The following is a 10,000-nucleotide window of genomic DNA, read 5'->3' on the forward strand; positions in this document are numbered from 1 at the left end:
TTGCTACGATGGTTCTGCCTCCAGAGGAGACTTATGAACACTTCGTATCATTTCTTACACCGAACCATGGGATCGCGAGATTGCTCCCGGATCCCTAATCACCTTACATTTTCGTTTCGTTTCCGTACACTACGATGAGCTAATTCAATTTGTTTGTTCGTCTGGCGAACGTTTTATTGCGGAATTACCGCGGTACTTCCAGCCGGGTATGGCTGCCGTACGACCTACAGGATAGATCATCGAACCACTTTTCGTGCATATTGTCCGTCGAGGGTATCACCTCGATACCCCCAACAGACCTTTGGACACTTCCTCACTACTCCTTGGAGCAGCAATCAGGGAACCATATAGTAGGAACAGCCGAATATGGAACTCTTTTCGTACTTTGGACACCTCCTATAACTTGTATGGCGACTTCGGGGACCTTCATTTCGTTCTCAGTTGGTACCCCTATTTCGGTCTTTGGACACCTCGTCTTACCCGTATAACTCACTTTAGGTCCACTTATTTGCCTGATATCTCATCGTGAACCCGTTTTTCGTACACCGTACACACCTAGGAACACCACATATGCGTTTCCCTTTCGATCGTGAAGTTTTCAAATTTTTCGATTTTTGGTCCTAGAAATTCATGAACGGTGGGAGACCAAAATTTTTCATAAAAAAAAAATTTTCACCGTTTGACCATAAAAACCTTCTTTTCGTACATACCCCATCATTTCTTCACGTTTTAGGCCATTTCTGAAATTTTCGCTTCGATAGTGTGTCCCCTATAATACAAAATGAACATTTTGCATCTCCCACAAGTGGCCATTTTTTTCCGCCACTGAAGAACACGACCTCGGGAACTCGGACCTAAGGACGTGGCCATGTAAGTCATAGGCCACCCCAACTTTTGCAAAATACTGTTTCTTTTCACTTTTCATGATCTAAGGCGCGTTCCGACGGCGTTTTGAACAAATTTATGAGAAAAAAAATTTTGACCCTCGGACCAAAATTTTTTCGTTCGGGGCCCCATGGCCTATGGCCAGTATGGGAACTCGGGATGCCGATATGACAAAATTTGTCAAAAAATCACTAAAAAGTCGCTATGGCCCATTATTTAGAGCTTGTTGAGACCTTTCTAAAACACCTTGGTTGACCCCTGTCCGATAAGTAGTTTTCGAGATATTCGAGAAAATGTGATTTTTTGGGACTTAGAAAATTTTTGACCCGTACCCTAAGAAAAAGTGATTTTTTCATAGGACAATTTTTTCTTCGCAAATACTGTTTGGTTTCACTTTTCATTATTAGAAACGCGTTCCGAAGCCATTTTCATCAAAATCTCGTGAAAAAAAAATTTCACCCCCGGACCAAAAGTTGGCCGTTCGGTGCCCTATGGCCTATGGCCAGTATGGGAACCAAGGATGCCGATATGCGAAAAAGTGTCAAAAAATCACTTGAAAGTCGCTATGGCTCATTAAATAGAGCTTGTAAAGACCTTTCTAAAACACCTTGGTTGACCCCTGTCCGATACGTAGTTTTCGAGATATTCGAGAACATGTGATTTTTTGGACTTAGAAAATTTTTGACCCGTACCCTAAGAAAAAGTGATTTTTTCATAGGACAATTTTTTCTTCGCAAATACTGTTTGGCTTCACTTTTCATTATTAGAAACGCGTTCCGAAGCCATTTTCATCAAAATCTCGTGAAAAAAAAATTTCACCCCCGGACCAAAAGTTGGCCGTTCGGTGCCCTATGGCCTATGGCCAGTATGGGAACCAAGGATGCCGATGTGCGAAAAAGTGTCAAAAAATCACTTGAAAGTCGCTATGGCTCATTAAATAGAGCTAGTAAAGACCTTTCTAAAACACCTTGGTTGACCCCTGTCCGATAAGTAGTTTTCGAGATATTCGAGAATATGTGATTTTTTGGGACTTAGAAAATTTTCGACCATGACATATATGAAAAGTGAATTTTTCATAGGACCAAAAAGTTTGTCCAAATAGGGTTTTGGTTCACTTTTTATGGTCAGATAAGTGATCCGATGCTATTTTCATGATCATTAGAGGGATTTCACGCTGTGACCAAAAATTTTCATACTTCATACTTGTCCCGGTGCCGTATATGGGAGGACCGGGGGAACATGTCTTCGTAAGTCGTGATGTTCAGTGACGGATTTCTGGGACTTAGAAAAAAAATGTGCTCTCAGGCACATTATATGTTTCATACACACATGATTTTCATTGTTCATACTTGTCCCGGTGCCGTACATGGGAGGACCGGGGGAACATGTCTTCGTAAGTCGTGATGTTCAGTGACGGATTTCTGGGACTTAGAAAAAAATGTGCTCTCAGGCACATTATATGTTTCATACACACATGATTTTCATTCTTCATACTTGTCCCCGTGCCGTATATGGGAGGACCGGGGGAACATGTCTTCGTAAGTCGTGATGTTCAGTGACGGATTTCTGGGACTTAGAAAAAAAATGTGCTCTCAGGCACATTATATGTTCCATACACACATGATTTTCATTCTTCATACTTGTCCCCGTGCCGTATATGGGAGGACCGGGGGAAGATGTGTTTGTAAGTCGTGATGTTCAGTGACGGATTTCTGGGACTTAGAAAAATAAATGTACCCTTAGGCACATTATTTGTATCAATAATTGTATCCCCAGCCTTTCATGGGGAACTTTTCCGTATTCCCGGACTTGTACATTTTTCGGGTTCCACCTCCCGACAATGTATCTCTACTGTGCATTACGTACCTGATAACGCACGGCACCCATTGGGTGACTCCACTTAACCATCTTTCGATAATGCCCGTGTTGCAGATATAATCCCAACACCTACCAGGCTTTATATGTACATCGAACGTTACATACGATGCACCCCGTATTCCCGGACTTGTACATTTTTCGGGTTCCACCTCCCGATAATGTATCTCTACTGTGCATTACGTACCTTATAACGCACGGCACCCATTGGGTGACTCCACTTAACCATCTTTCGATAATGCCCGTTGTAGGGTACGGCCTACTCCGGGAGGGGGAAGGAAAAGGATAGACAATACGGCCTTTGGTGGTGGTGGACCGGTACCGGGAGAGAATCAGCAGCGACCGTTGGACACTGCCGAACAGATCCACTGCTGGGGAAGGAATGGCACGAGTTGATGGTGAAACCAAGCAGGCCTCGTGCCAAGGGGGGAAAGGAATGGTGAGAACCGTTGGACAATGCCGAACTGGTCACACACCAGGAGTGGAAGGGAATGATGAAGACCGTTGGACAATGCCGAACAGGTCACACACCAGGAGTGGAAGGGAATGATGAAGACCGTTGGACAATGCCGAACAGGCCAACACCAGAAGGGAAGGAGAAGGAAGATGTAGCTCGAGCTCAAGGTGGGGTCGGAGAGCGCTAGAGAGTGTCCAATGTTGGTTGCCCGTCAAGGACCTTCAGAGGATTCTTTAGCTGGACTACCTTGGGATGCGAAATAAATTTCAATTCCTAAGCTCTTTGCCGTTTGTCTCAGTCTCACCTGAATCGCATTTTATTTTCACATAGTCGCTCGAAGCAGCCGTGCTGTACTAGCGATGTTTAGTAAATTACATTCAGGTTCTTTATGGTTCCCTAATCGCACCATAGATGGCGCGACTCGTGTTTAAACAACCCCGGTGTAATGCGGGCGGTCTAACTTTAGGCGCGTTAAAACTCGAACACCCGTGTTGCAGATATAATCCCAACACCTACCAGGCTTTATATGTACATCGAACGTTACATACGATGCACCCCGTATTCCCGGACTTGTACATTTTTCGGGTTCCACCTCCCGACAATGTATCTGTACTGTGCATTACGTACCTTATAACGCACGGCACCCATTGGGTGACTCCACTTAACCATCTTTCGATAATGCCCGTGTTGCAGATATAATCCCAACACCTACCAGGCTTTATATGTACATCGAACGTTACATACGATGCACCCCGTATTCCCGGACTTGTACATTTTCTTGTACATACTACCGGGCCAGGACGTGCCTTGCGTCCACCATAACACCACCAGGCGTAGGTCGCCTGAGAGGATCGATGCGAACGCATCTCTACAACTTGAAACTCCTAGCCTGAAGTCCCGTCGTTTGCGGGCGGTCGGTGGGCATCGAAACTAGTCAAGTCCACGGTCGGCGAGGTCGGCGGCCACCGGCGTTCCCTATGGTCAGGTACTAACACGTGCAGTGCGACCCCGCGCGATGCGGCCCAGTCTATGAAGCGGGGATGAGGCGCCAGGCTGCAGAGGCAGTTCCAGCGGATCTCGGAGGGTTGTTAGGCCCGCTAGCTTCCGATTGCCCATTAGGTTTTGAAGCGCTATCAGCTCGGATTGGTTACGACCTTAGAGGCGTTCAGGCATAATCCAGCGGACGTAGCGTCATACCAAAGTCCGGTCGAACTAGTATTGAGCCAGTGGTCCGTACCTGTGGTTCCTCTCGTACTGCACAGGAGTTCCGTTACGATAGCACGTATTAGCACACACCAGTAGGGTAAAACTAACCTGTCTCACGACGGTCTAAACCCAGCTCACGTTCCCTTGAAAGGGTGAACAATCCTACGCTTGGGGAATTTTGCTTCACAATGATAGGAAGAGCCGACATCGAAGGATCAAAAAGTCACGTCGCTATGAACGCTTGGCGACCACAAGCCAGTTATCCCTGTAGTGGCGATCGAGCAGTCGAACAGTGCAGACGCATCCACGCTGTGCTCCGCGAGGAAAAAGTGAAGTGGTGAAAACTCGGGAAATTCGGTAGTTAGGACAGTGGATTTTTGTGTCCGGCCCCCGATTGCCATCCTGAACCCCCCCTCCGAATTTTTCCGGAAAATTCGGAAAACTGGGGGAGTTTTTCGGGGAACGGTTTTCCGGGAATAACTCGCGTATTAGTGGACCGATTTGTTTAAGTGACGTATCAAAAGAAGCGCGCTATTGAGACGCACCAAACAGTGAAGACAGAACTAACGATTTCATGGAGTACGCCATTTTGTGGACGTTTAAAGTGCAAAACTTTGAGTGATTATAACTCTCAAACTATAAGTGCTGGCAGAGAGCTGCCATATAGTGGTTTGTGCGTTTTCCGGAGGCGAACAAGCTGTGAAAATTCCAGGCGGATCCGTGGAAAACTCGCGGAGTTATAGGCGGGGGAAATTTCCACCCAAAAAAGCACGCGGTTTTCGGTGTCGCGAAAATGGCGGCGTGTGTGTGAAATTTTGGCGTCGGTTAAAAGTGAGGTTGGAATTTCAAAATCTTCCGGACGGAACACCCGGCACCCGGTGTTCGAACGGGTTGTCCGCCCTGGTTTCCTGGAGTTCCCGGCGGGCCTTTTCTGCCCCCCCTTGGTGTACCAGGTGGTCAGTCCACCGATCCAGGCGTGCGACCCCTCCATCGACGCGTCTCGAAGAGGGGAGTTCGGAAGTGGCCACCCCGCCCCCCCACCACCCACCACCAGCCCCCCAGAGCGGATAAACCCCCCCGGAGACGGTTTTTCCGAGTTTTCCCGGGGAAGGAGGGGAGATAGACGATCGGGGTCTTCGGACGGATTGTTCGGGCGGGTGCCCCCCACCCACCCCCGCAAAAACCCAACCAGTTTTCCACCACCAGGGGGCGTTCCAGCCGGAAAAGTGTGCAGCAGAAGAGTTTTCCGGGCGTAGCGGGAAAACCAGGCGTCTCCCGATAGGGGTTTGTTCGGGGAGGGGTGTCCGTTTACCTCGAAGAATACCCCCCCGCAAGGGTTTTCCCCCACCCCCCCCGGAAAATAGCGTTTTTCCGGGCCCCCCCCGTCGCCGAATCATACGCCGCACCCCACCGAGTGGGGTATCGATCGACGCGGCTTGCAGAGAGGAAGCATCTGAACATCATCCCGCCCCCCTACCTCCACCCACCACCCCCCCAGAGCGGAAAAACCGCGTCTAAAACGGTTTTTTCTGTTTTTCTGGCAGAAGGAGGGGGAAACGAGCGTCGGGTTCTTCGGCAAGGTTGTGGACAACACCATCACACGCCAAATCGCCGTTGGGTCCGAGACGATTGGACGTCATTTGGGGGAGTTACGCCCGGAAAAGCGTTTTTTGGGTTTTCCCAATTTTCCGACCGCACCCCCCAACGCGACCCCTCTTTCGACGCAGCCTGAGACGAGGATTGCGGGGAACACCATCCCGCCCCCCTACCTCCACCCACCACCCCCCCAGAGCGGAAAAACCGCGTCTTAAACGGTTTTTTCTGTTTTTCTGGCAGAAGGAGGGGGACACGAGCGTCGAGTTCTTCGGCAAGGTTGTGCACAACATCATTACACACCAAATCGCCGTTGGGTCCGAGACGATTGGACGTCATTTGGGGGAGTTACGCCCGGAAAAGCGTTTTCTGGGTTTTCCCAATTTTCCGACCGCACCCCCCAACGCGACCCCTCTATCGACGCAGCCTGAGACGAGGATTGCGGGGAACACCATCCCGCCCCCCTACTTCCACCTACCACCCCCCCAGAGCGGAAAAACCACGTCTGAAACGGTTTTTCCTGTTTTTCTGGAAGAAGGAGGGGGAAACGAGCGTCGAGTTCTTCTGGAAGATTGTGCACAACATCATCACACACCAAATCGCCGTTGGGTTCGAGACAATTGGAAGCCATTTGGGGGAGTTACGCTCGGAAAAGCGTGTTTTGGGTTCTCCATTATTGCGGCAGAAACCCTCACCACCAGAGGGCGTCGGAGTGAGGTATGAGCAGATTACTGCGTCCTCGGACGGTGTCCGTGGACACTACCATGATGGAGGGCGCGAAAAAACTCACCGCTGAGCCGAAAGTGTTGCTTACTCGCAGCAGCACAGCATCGAGCAGTACGACGAAGGCGACGAAGGCGACTTCCAGCAACAAGCCAGCTCCTGAGGCTCCTGAGGCGGCGCCTGTTATGGCGTCGTTGGCATCGCTGGAGAACACGCTCGCGATAATGTCCGATGAGCTTATAAGCACTCGGTTGTTGCTGCAGGCAAATCTGGATGAGCGCAAGGGGCTTCTTGACATGATCAAGGACCTTCAACGGGCGAAGGAGGAAGCTGACAGCCGGCACTGGAAGGAAGTGCAAGCACTGCGGGAGGAAATTCGCGAGATGGCTGAGCTTATCCGGAAGCTTGCAGCCAAACAAGATGCCTCTCCAGACGCGCCACTACAACCAGTTGCACAGCGCAGCCAGGCGGCCACCGGGTCGCAGCAGCAGCAGCAGGCGAAGCAGCAACAGCAGCAGGCGAAACAGCAACAGCAGCAGCAGCAGCAGCAGCAGCAGCAGCAGCAGCAGAAGCAGCAGCAGAAGCAGCAGCAGCAGCAGCAGCAGCAGCAGCAGCAGCAGCAGCAGCAGCAACAACAGCAGCAGCAGAAACGGCAGACGGGTGAGCGAAGCCAGCAGCCATCCAGCGACTTCCCCACCCTTACTGCTGCAGAGGATGCGATCGGCGATAACGGTGGCTCGTGGGCGCAAGTTGTCCGGCGCCCGGCTCGTAAGCAGCCACCACAGCAGCAGAAAACAGCAGCAGCACAGCCGGCGTCCAAAAACCAGCAGCAGGCGCAGGCCCCAACAAACGTGACTAATCGGCAGCCAAAACATCGTCCCGACGCCATCGAAGTCACGCCAGGCGAGGGTCAAGCCTACTTGGAGGCCTACCGGATGATTCGCTCGGCGACAGAACTGGCCCATCTGTCTGAGGTGCTCGGAATTGGACGGCGAACATCACGCTCGCGATTGGTTATGAGCTTGCCGGAATCCGCAAACTCGTTGGAGGTGTTTAACGCAGTGAAGGCATTCTGCGATAAAACAACTCCATCACTCGGTTGCAGACTTATCACCAACAAAGTCGAGGTTCGAGTAGATCATATCGACCCTTTAGCGGCGGTGAAGGAGGTGGCGGAAGCGCTGACAGCCCTTTCGGGGGAACCCATCAGCGAGAAGGAGGTTCGCCTGATCACGATGAACGACTCGACGAAGATGGCCTGGGTTCGAGTCTCCGAGAAGGCGGCGGAGAAGCTGGCAGGACAGCACATCAAGGTGATGTACACCTCGAGTCCTGTCAGCCGCGTGCAGCAACGACAGGATTGGCTGCAACGATGCTTCCGTTGCCTGGAACTCGGCCACGTGCAGGCGAAGTGCAAGAGCGCGATCGATCGATCGGACGCCTGCATCCGATGCGGGAAGACGAGCCATCTGGCGATGGATTGCCAGGAGGAGCCGTGTTGCGCGATTTGCAAGGGCCCGCACTCGATAGGTCACCCGACCTGCCGACGTTAAAAGTCCTGCAGATCAATCTCGGGCGGAGCCGTGCAGCTCAAGATCTTATGCTGCAGACGGCGAAGGAGGTTGGCGCGCATGTTGTCATCGCCAGCGAACTGTACAGGCCTCCGCGTGACAACATCAAATGGGCGATCGACGAGCAGCAGAACGTGGCTATTGTTGCAACCGGCGAATACCCCATTCAACATCTTGGAGGAAGCGCAGCCTCGGGATTGGTGGTTGCAACAATCGGGGGCGTTGCCTTTGCCAGCTGTTACGCACCGCCCAGCATCAGCAATGCGGAGTTCGACGACTATTTGGAAGCAGTAGAAATGGCGCTCGCCGGGTATCCTGCAACGGTGCTAGCAGGCGACTTTAATGCGTGGAACGAGGAATGGGGCAGCGCTCGCACAACATCGCGAGGCGAGAATCTGATGGGAACGGTCAACCATCTCGGGCTGCTGACGCTGAACCTTGGAAGCGAGCCAACGTTCACCGGCAACGGAGTCGCACGTGAAAGCGTGATCGACGTGAGCTTTGCCTCGCCAAGCGTCGCAGTTCCGGGTGAATGGAGTATCGTCAACAAATACTCTGGCAGTGACCACAGGTACATCGCATTCAGCGTAGCCATTCCAAGTAGGCGAACAAGCCAGAGTGGACGACATCAGCAGCATCAACACCAGCTACAGCGACGAGGAGGGCTGCACAACACCAGCGGCCTAGCAAGGCACGCCGGAGTGAGGTGGAAGACGGCACAGTTCGATCGCGAGTGCTTTGAGATAGCGCTCTCAAACAGCCGCTTCAGCCTCGCATCAACTCCGGACGAACTGCTCGTCGGCTTAACTGCTGCTTGTGACGGGGTCATGCAGCGAGTCACCGGGCCAACCTTTCGTGTCTCGCCGAAGATGTACTGGTGGACGCCTGAGATCGAGCGGTTGCGGGAGTGCTGCGCAGTCGCTGAGGGACAACGCCATCGGGCTACCACTCCTGAAGATCGAGCCGTCGCATCTTCCGATCTTCTTCGGCAACGCGGGCTGCTTGCGCAGGAAATCCTCCACAGCAAGGAACGATGCATGCAGGAGCTGATCGATAGCGTGGAGGATGATGTGTTCGGGATGGGGTACAAGGTGGTGATGGCCAAACTGCGCAGTCGCACACCACCTGAGACTGATCGCGCAGTTCTACAGCCGATTGTAGACACCCTATTCCCGACACATCCGCCGTTCGAGTGGCCAGCGATTGAGATGGACGACGAAGCGGATGTATCACCGATCACCAGCGAGGAGGTGATTATGGCCGCAACGAGGATGGCGTCGTCAAAAGCTCCGGGACTTGACGGCATCCCAAATGCAGCGCTAAAGGAAGCAGTGCGCCAGCACCCGGAGGTGTTCGCGCGAGTCTACGGCGATCTTCTGCAGCGCGGCGAGTTCCCGAGGCCATGGAAGAAGGCGCGGTTGGTGCTGATTGCCAAGCCAGGCAAGCCAGCTGGGGACCCGTCTTCGTATCGCCCGCTGCTCATGCTGGGAGCGGTTTCCAAGGTGTTCGAGAGGCTAATCCTCAACCGTCTCAACGACCACCTGGAAGAGAGCAATGCCATCTTGCTCTCACCATCCCAGTATGGCTTTCGTCGTGGGAGATCAACGGTGCAGGCGATCCAGCGCGTCGTCGAACTAGGCCAGCAAGCCCGGTCCTTCCATCGCACCAACTCGCGGGATCCCAGATGTCT

This window comes from Anopheles stephensi, unplaced genomic scaffold, assembly GCF_013141755.1.
Source record: "Anopheles stephensi strain Indian unplaced genomic scaffold, UCI_ANSTEP_V1.0 ucontig259, whole genome shotgun sequence".
In the NCBI taxonomy this organism is placed as follows: domain Eukaryota; kingdom Metazoa; phylum Arthropoda; class Insecta; order Diptera; family Culicidae; genus Anopheles; species Anopheles stephensi.